The sequence below is a fragment of the Mytilus californianus genome, unplaced genomic scaffold (genome assembly GCF_021869535.1).
Source record: "Mytilus californianus isolate M0D057914Y unplaced genomic scaffold, xbMytCali1.0.p SCAF_3, whole genome shotgun sequence".
Lineage (NCBI taxonomy): Eukaryota > Metazoa > Mollusca > Bivalvia > Mytilida > Mytilidae > Mytilus > Mytilus californianus.
In genome coordinates, this window is record NW_026262679.1 from 787,068 (window position 1) to 794,931 (window position 7,864).

A 7,864-nucleotide genomic window follows, 5' to 3' on the forward strand; every position below is an offset into this window, starting at 1 on the left:
AGTAAATCTTGTTTATAGTATCTTTTGAATGATAACAGAGCAGTATGAGTAGGTCAGTGTCCTCTCCTATGACGGTAGTTGTATGTTGTGCCGACTTTTCTATTGCTGTAAGCACAATCTTTAGATCGGCATCGTCTTCTGCATAGATAACTTGAACATGTCCGTCCTTAAGTTTTTCTCCAAGGGTATTGATAAAGTGCTGTTTATTTTCTGAATTTGAAAGAAATTCATCTTTTTTTGTTTTAATTGGTGTGTCATTGTTAAAATTGACTTTTGGAGATATGATTCCTTTAGTACGTCTGAAATGAGTTACATCTTTTGTAGTTGGAACTGATGGATACCCGTCAAACACAACAGTTGCATCTTTATAGTGATTGCTAACATAATTGACGTAAGTCATACATATGGTGTCAACTGTAGCTCCTTTTGTCCATGGTAAACGGTGTATAAGAGAACCACCATCAAGTACAAAGTGGGTTTCTGTTGGTGCTTTTGGTTTAAGTTCAATCAAGTTCCACATATATTCGGCAAGGGTTGATTTTTGGGGTTCTCTTGGAAGGCCCGTGGTTTCAAATATTGATGAAGGAACTCCGCATAATTCAAATTGAAATATCTCTGAAATATCTTCAAAAATACCATGCGCAGCAGTGGTGCATCTCTGAAAAAGGAGCTGTGAATCTATTCTGATAGGTTCGCCGTCAAGTTTTGCCTGAACTTTGTTTCCAAGCGTAATGGCTTGCTTCTTTCTCCTAAACGTGTGGTCAGCTATATTCTTTCCTACTAGTTCTTGTAGAATGGAAGTCCCAACCTTTTTGGCATCATCCACATTCACGGTTTTATCAGCTACTACTCCTGTCTCAATGTTTCGTAGTGAACGGTCTACCTCTGAATCAATGAATGGATTCCGACTTTTCAAGAACGCGAGAAGAGTTTGAATGTCGTTAGTGTCCTTTTTTTGTCTTGCATGTGTTTCGTCTTTGTGTTGTTCACTAGAAAAGTATCCTACCCCGGACAAATCCTGCATAGCTTGATTAATCTCAGCACATGCTGGCATGGACATAAGCCAAAGGGAACGCTGGCTTTCAGTCATTCCTCGACCTCTCGTCAATCCACCCGCTGTTTTCACACTTCTCATTAGGACTTGTTCTATAAATAAATCTGAAGATATTCCAGCCCAGTACCTATTGCTGCGTCTTATGACATGATTCCCATTGATAAAATTAGCATACACATCAGGATGGTCTTTGTCTAAAGATTGCATTGTCATTAAGTAAACGTATGCTGTTTTCGTGCACAGATTATGTCCAGATGCAGCCAAAAAGGGCAACATTGCTTGGATGCTTTGCAAATGAAGAGGCCAGTTACCGGTTCTCTCTGCTTTGATAAATTGTCTTAAAACCTGAACCGTTTCTGAATATTGCAGCCACAACTTTGCTGTACGACTTTGCTTTAAAATTTCAGTTTTTCTCCGGACTGTTGTTTCTAGGTTTTTCAAGACGTCCGATTCACCCGCTTCTGAAGCTGACATCTCTCCAGAGGATAATTGGGAATATAATTCATCAATTTCCTTCATTTCAGTTGTTTCAAGGGTTGAATTGGGTTCTTCCAAAAGTTTAGATACGTCAATATTGAATATCTCTGCAATCAACAAACAATACAGTGCTGTATCCACCAACATGTGACCTCTAAAAGCTCTAGCTACAGCTTTTCCGCTAAGGATATGCGTGACGGCATTCGGAGCGTATATGAGTTCTAACATCTCTTTCAAACCAGTATTACTCATAAGATTCCCTATTGAGCCGAGGAAGCTCATCTCTGTGTGGAATGGTCCTAATCGTAAAACCATAGACTTCAAGGTGCTTCCTGGATTTTCGTTTTCAATAATTGAGAAGGCTTTCCAATACAGAGGTTGATCAAAAGTCAAGATTGCTGTTATGTCATAACGCTTTGCTTGTTTGGCGACGAAGTTCAATGTGGAATAAATACAGGTCATGTCCGAAGCATTTAAATCTATCATAGGCAGGAATGAAACCGATGATTTTCCTGGGTAGTCTCCTGTCTGAACCATCTGCATGAAGCCAGACCACATTGGTATTGGATACTTAAAAGGCCAAACAATAACCGACAGCAGATCAAGACGAAAAGTCTTATCCAGTGTGTTTAAGTTTTTCAACTCAGCATAACTTAATTCAGCCATGCGATCTGATTGAGGTTTGTAATATTTGATATCTATCTTTGCTAATGCCTTTATTTCATCAGTAGAAAAAGCTATTCTAGGAATGGGTTGTGTTCTCTTCGTACCAGGCGTAATTCCAGCTATTATGCCCATGCCATGAAAAGTGTTGAGGCCATCTATCGTTCTTGTGTTGTGGTCAACGTTATCTGCTACAAATTGTACAAAGCTGTTGCTTACATCGCCTGGAAGGTCAACTCCTTGTACAGCTGCAGCACTTGATTCAAACTTCTGGACTTCATAGTATGACGAACAAAATCCTAAGCTGTTCAATGTGGACACAAGAAATCGTGAAGCGAAGTTGTGATGCACTTGTACTCCTAGACCGAGTTGAAGCGGTGTAATAAGTGCTCGAGGTCGTGAAGCTTGCATTACTGCTTGTCCTATGGAAGCTATTTTCACTAATGGGTCCTTCTCAGAAAATATAGTAGAAAGGAATAACAGCAGGCTTTCGGGTAAGTATGATAAATTTGTATCAACTGATGCAATGTTGGCTGGAGTTGGATAAATAGACTTTGTGGTATCTACAGATCGGATGTCGCTTTTTATCAGTTTGGCAGCTGCTTTGATCAAAGCTCTCTTTTCGTCATCTGGATTTAGATTACTTGGCCTCTGATAATAGTCCTGAAGAATACAACTCACGGTTTCTCGTAGAGTTACAACACTTTTTTTACCTGGTATATCGGTAATAATGATTTCGTCTCCAAAATGTTGCTTCAATCTTTTCTTCAAATATATCTGGCTATAAGCATTCCCATCACACATCTCGTCCATTTTTTCAACAAGATCTGATATTGAAATCTGTTCGTCGTCATAATGTTTAAGGAAGTCGACTATTTTGTAGAAACCGTCTTCTTGCAAAGCTGGCCTTCCTCTTTTGTTTTCAGGCTTTGCGTCCGGTGATATGGGAGAACGAAATACAGGAATATTTTTGCACGTGCGGAAGTTTACACTACATGCCTGGTGATAAACAGCATCCGCTGAATGGAGGTCGCTCACGCTCTCAAGTCTTCCGCGAACCTCGGCTGCCCAATCATCATTTCGAAGATCACAAGCATCTTGTATGCTACTCTCAAAATCATCAGTACGAACTGGAAATACATTTTTGTCTTTTTTCTTGGAGTCTGTTGCTTCATTTCCACAGAATAAACAATGATGTTTAAAATCAAAATGGGACTTTGATCGTAATTTTGGAGTGTTTGTATTTGTTTCTCGTAGAACAAGTTTTTCTTTTTTGTATTTCTTTATATCATTTGGATTGGTATATGTTTTCCTGCAGAGTTGATGGACAAAATTACCCTCTAATGCGGACAAACAGTCTCCTCTTTCCTGGCTAGCTCTGGTGATTCCAAGACAACCTTTTTGTCGCAATTTGATCAGCGTTGTTGGGTGGTCATCTTTTAGGCACACAATGCATTTCTCCATGGTATAGTTGTAGCTGAAAAGAGTAGGAACACAAATTATTTGTTGATGTATACTTTAATCATTATATGTCATATAACATATCAATACACATTATAATATTATTCGGAACAACAAGAATTAACAACGTTGACTCTAAATAATAATGTTTTCTTGTTCGTGTGATGTTTCTTTTTTAGTGTGTCTATACACTGTAATTCATTTGTCCATTTCTCAATTTCTTAGGAATTCTAGCACTACTGAAGATAATGAATTATTTGAAAAGCGAGAATACCGAAGTGTCAAAAAGGATGACAAGAGAAGTGGAATCAATGGGCTTAAATCGCGTCCGAGAAAACGAAAAAGGACATAAAAACAAACAAGACAAAATATACAAAGTACACACAGAAACGAGCAGCTTGAACTAAGCACAATATTTATCATAAAGCATTTAAAAGTATACTATGTTCGATGTTTTCCCTTCTTGAAAACTTTCGATTGTGTTTTACTGTAGCATATTTCGTACATTTGTTTTGTTAACCATTCAGTTTGAATTGACTTATTGATAGAGCAAGATACGCAATCAAATATTTTTGACTCCATTGTGATAAATTATTTTCATGGAAATAAGAAATTCAGAATAATATAATATAGTACCTGATATAGAAATGATCCTTGCGCTAAACAATTAGCACAGTGACTGTGGTTAGCTCCAATAAAATAATGATGCTGAATCGAACATAGGTCACTTCAAGTGATAGCTGAAATAAAAAGTTACAAAATAGTTTATTTTCGGCAATAATTCATTAAAAAAGGAAGAAAATTATTATTTACAATTAGTTATATGAAGAAAATGCAATATTAGTTAAGAATAAAGGCTTTGGCTATAGTAATAAGTGCAAAATCGACGAAATTGTAATTAGGACTATCCATTTTTGTTAATTTGGCGTTCCATACTTTTTTGTTTTCGTTAGGGACGAGTCTTACTATGTTACTTTAAATTATTTTTATTGCTATATTTTAGACTTTTTTAGTTTAAATTTAGTTAATTTTACGTAAAGGTAGTTGATTGTATTTATTTTCTTTGAAATAAACAAAAATATAGCGATCTTTGTCGTTTGACCTGCGTCAAGAACTTTTGTACGTCTAATTCATTTCTAGACGCATTTCCGAATATATAAATACACGTAAAACATTAGGGTATGTTAAAAAAACACTTACCAGCATATTTGTATAATAACATAAATTTATGTTAGCGATTCTTTCAGTGATATCATCTACTCAGTAGGTTTCTATAAATTGACATATGTAAGAGTCTTCTCCCCTTGTCGATATGGCGGACCATTTCTGACATGAATCGGTAGGCACATCACCGTTATTTTTATTTTCAATTTTCACCGATTTCCGACCGTACGATTTTGTTAGACTTTTTTAATGTTAATGTGCTATGATAATCTCATATGATATTAAAAAAATCTTTTCTGTTGCAATTTGTTTAGATTGAATCTGTAGACAGACTAGACTATTGTACATACGTCTGTACATCCCAAAATTGGTTTCTGTTTTTTAACTTTATTTTTCCTAAACCAAATTGTATGAAACTTATACGCAATGCTTATTTCCACAAAACACAGGTCAAGTTGAATTTTGGGGGCGTCGATTTTTCAATTCTAGAGTTATGCTCTTTAACAAATGGAAAAGTTGCTTGAATTTTTTGATTACGATCTCTAACTTTAGTTTGTCTCAACCAAATGTTATGAATCTTGTACACAATGCTCATTATCACAAAACACTGATTAAATTTGAGTTTTGGTAACGTGAGTTTTACTGTTCTAGAGTTATGCCCCTTTACAAATTTAAAAATTGCTGATTTTTGTCGAGCCGTTGACTTTGGTCGAAAAAGTGAGACATAGCGTTCTTTCATTTCGTCGTCAGTGGCGGCGGCATTCCACAAATATTTACTCTGTTGTTGAAGTTTTTGAAATTTTAATAACTTTCTTAAACTATCCTGGATTTCTACCAAACTTGGACAGAAGCTTTTTTTATGATCATACGATAGTATCCAGAAGTAAATTTTGTAAAAAAAAAAAAATCCATTTTTTCAGTATTTTACTATAAATGGACTTATTTTTTCTGCCAGGAAACATAACATTCACTCTGTGGCTAGAGTTTTTGTCGAGCCTGCGACTTTTGTCGCAGAAAGCTCGACATGGGGATAGTGATCCGGCGGCGGCATTAGCTTACTTCTTAAAAGCTTTATATTTTAGAAGATGGAAGACCTGGATGCTTCATACTTTGTATATGGATGTCTCATGTTATGAAGTTTCCGTCAGTCACATGTCCAATGTCATTGACCTCATTTTCATGGTTCAGTGACTACTTGAAAAAAAAGTTAAGATTTTTTGTAATGTTAAATTCTCTCTCATTATTAGTAGTAGGATAACTATATTTGGTATGTGCCTACCTTGGAAGGTCCTCATGCCTGTCAGACAGTTTTCACTTGATCTCGACCTCATTTCATGGATCAGTGAACAAGGTTAAGTTTTGGTGGTCAAGTCCATATCTCAGATACTATAAGCAATAGGTCAAGTATATTCCGTGTATGGAAGGACTGTAAGGTGTACATGTCCAACTGGCAGGTGTCATCTGACTTTGACTTCATTTTCATGGTTCAGTGGTTATAGTAACATGAGTAAAGTTTTTGTGTTTTGGTCTGTTTTTCTTCTATTGTATGTAAAAGGTCTACTATATTTGGTGTATGGAATGATTGTAAGGTGTACATGTCTAGATGGCAGGTGTTGTTTGACCTTGACCTCATTTTCATGGTTCAGTGGTCAAAGTTAAGATTTTGAGTTTTGGTCTTTTTTTCTAATACTATATGCAATAGGTCAACTATATTTTGTGTATGGAAATATTTTATGATCTATATGTCAGTCGCGCAGGTTTTATTTGACCTTGAACTCATTTTCACAGTTCATTGCTCAGTGTTAAATTTTTGTGTTTTGGTCTGTTTTTCTTAAACTATAAGCAATAGGTCAACTATATTTGTTGTATGGAAGAATTGTTAGCTGTTCATGCCTGCCTGGCATGGTTCATCTGACCTTGACCTCTTTTCATGGTTCATTGGTCAATGTTTAGTTTTCTTGGTTAATGTTAAGTTTATTTGACAGTTGTAATAAAGCTTTATTTTTAGGACTATCAACATAATATCAATGATTAGTTATAAAGAAGGCGAGACATTTCAGCGTGTGCACTCTTGTTAAAATTTTAATAACTTTCTTAAACTATCCTGGATTTGTACCAAACTTGGACAGAAGCTTGTTTATGACCAAAAGCTAGTATCTAGAAGGAAATTTAGTTAAAATTTTGTTCTTGTTTTTCCATATTTTACTTATTAATGGACTTAGCTTTTCTTCCAATTAACCTTACATACAGTCTGCAGTTAAATTTTTTAAAACATTTATTAGATTCATAAACTATCCTAAATTTTTACCAAACTTGGACAGAAGCTTCTTACAATCAAAAAATAGTATAGAGAGGAATATTTTTATTATTTTTTTTCCTCATTTTTGTCGAGCCTGCGATTAACAGCAAAAGTAGGCGAAACACCAGGTTCTGCGGAACACTTACAAATTTTTTTCAATTCCATGCTCTAACTTTAGTGTGCCTCAACCAAATGTTACGAAACTGATATACACAATACTTTAAACCACAAAACCAAGACCAAGTTTGAATTTTGGTGCCGTCATTTTACTGTTATGGTTAGGGTAATGCCCAGTTTCAAATGGAAAAAAATACTATAAAATCACAGGCCCTAGATATGGCATGGACACATAAAGAAATTAACAGAGCTTATATTGTATATTTTAGATCTACAGTTTAAGGTTGCAATAGAAAATATCAAAATTTTATATGACAAACATGAAAAAAAGTGATTTTTGATAATTGCTGAAAAGAAAATGGTTTAGTTTAAAACATCAAAGCTGTGATTAAATACATATTTGAAATAATACACATCTACAGTTGCAAAATTCCAAGAGGTGCTATCCAGCACTTTGATTGGTTGTTATCTTGAATAGTATTAATGATAAAGATAAACTGTAAACAACAAATATGTTCAGCAAAGTAAGATCTACAAATAAGCTGAATGATTCTTAGGGTATCTAGAATAAAGTTTGTGTTTTATTGTATTCATTAGGTGAAGTTCTATCAGCCCTGAAATTTTCAGAT

At 35.2% G+C, this 7,864-nt stretch overlaps 1 long non-coding RNA gene across 1 annotated transcript; it reads right to left on the reverse strand.

The window, feature by feature from the left end:
* Nucleotides 1-3,226: 3,226 nt before the first annotated feature.
* Nucleotides 3,227-5,153, reverse strand: LOC127733799 (uncharacterized). The gene is made up of 3 exons (XR_007997162.1): nucleotides 4,856-5,153; nucleotides 4,292-4,395; nucleotides 3,227-3,671 (listed from the first exon to the last, which is right to left on the reverse strand). It is a non-coding gene; the product is annotated as an uncharacterized LOC127733799 (long non-coding RNA).
* Between the last annotated feature and the right edge of the window lie 2,711 nt (nucleotides 5,154-7,864).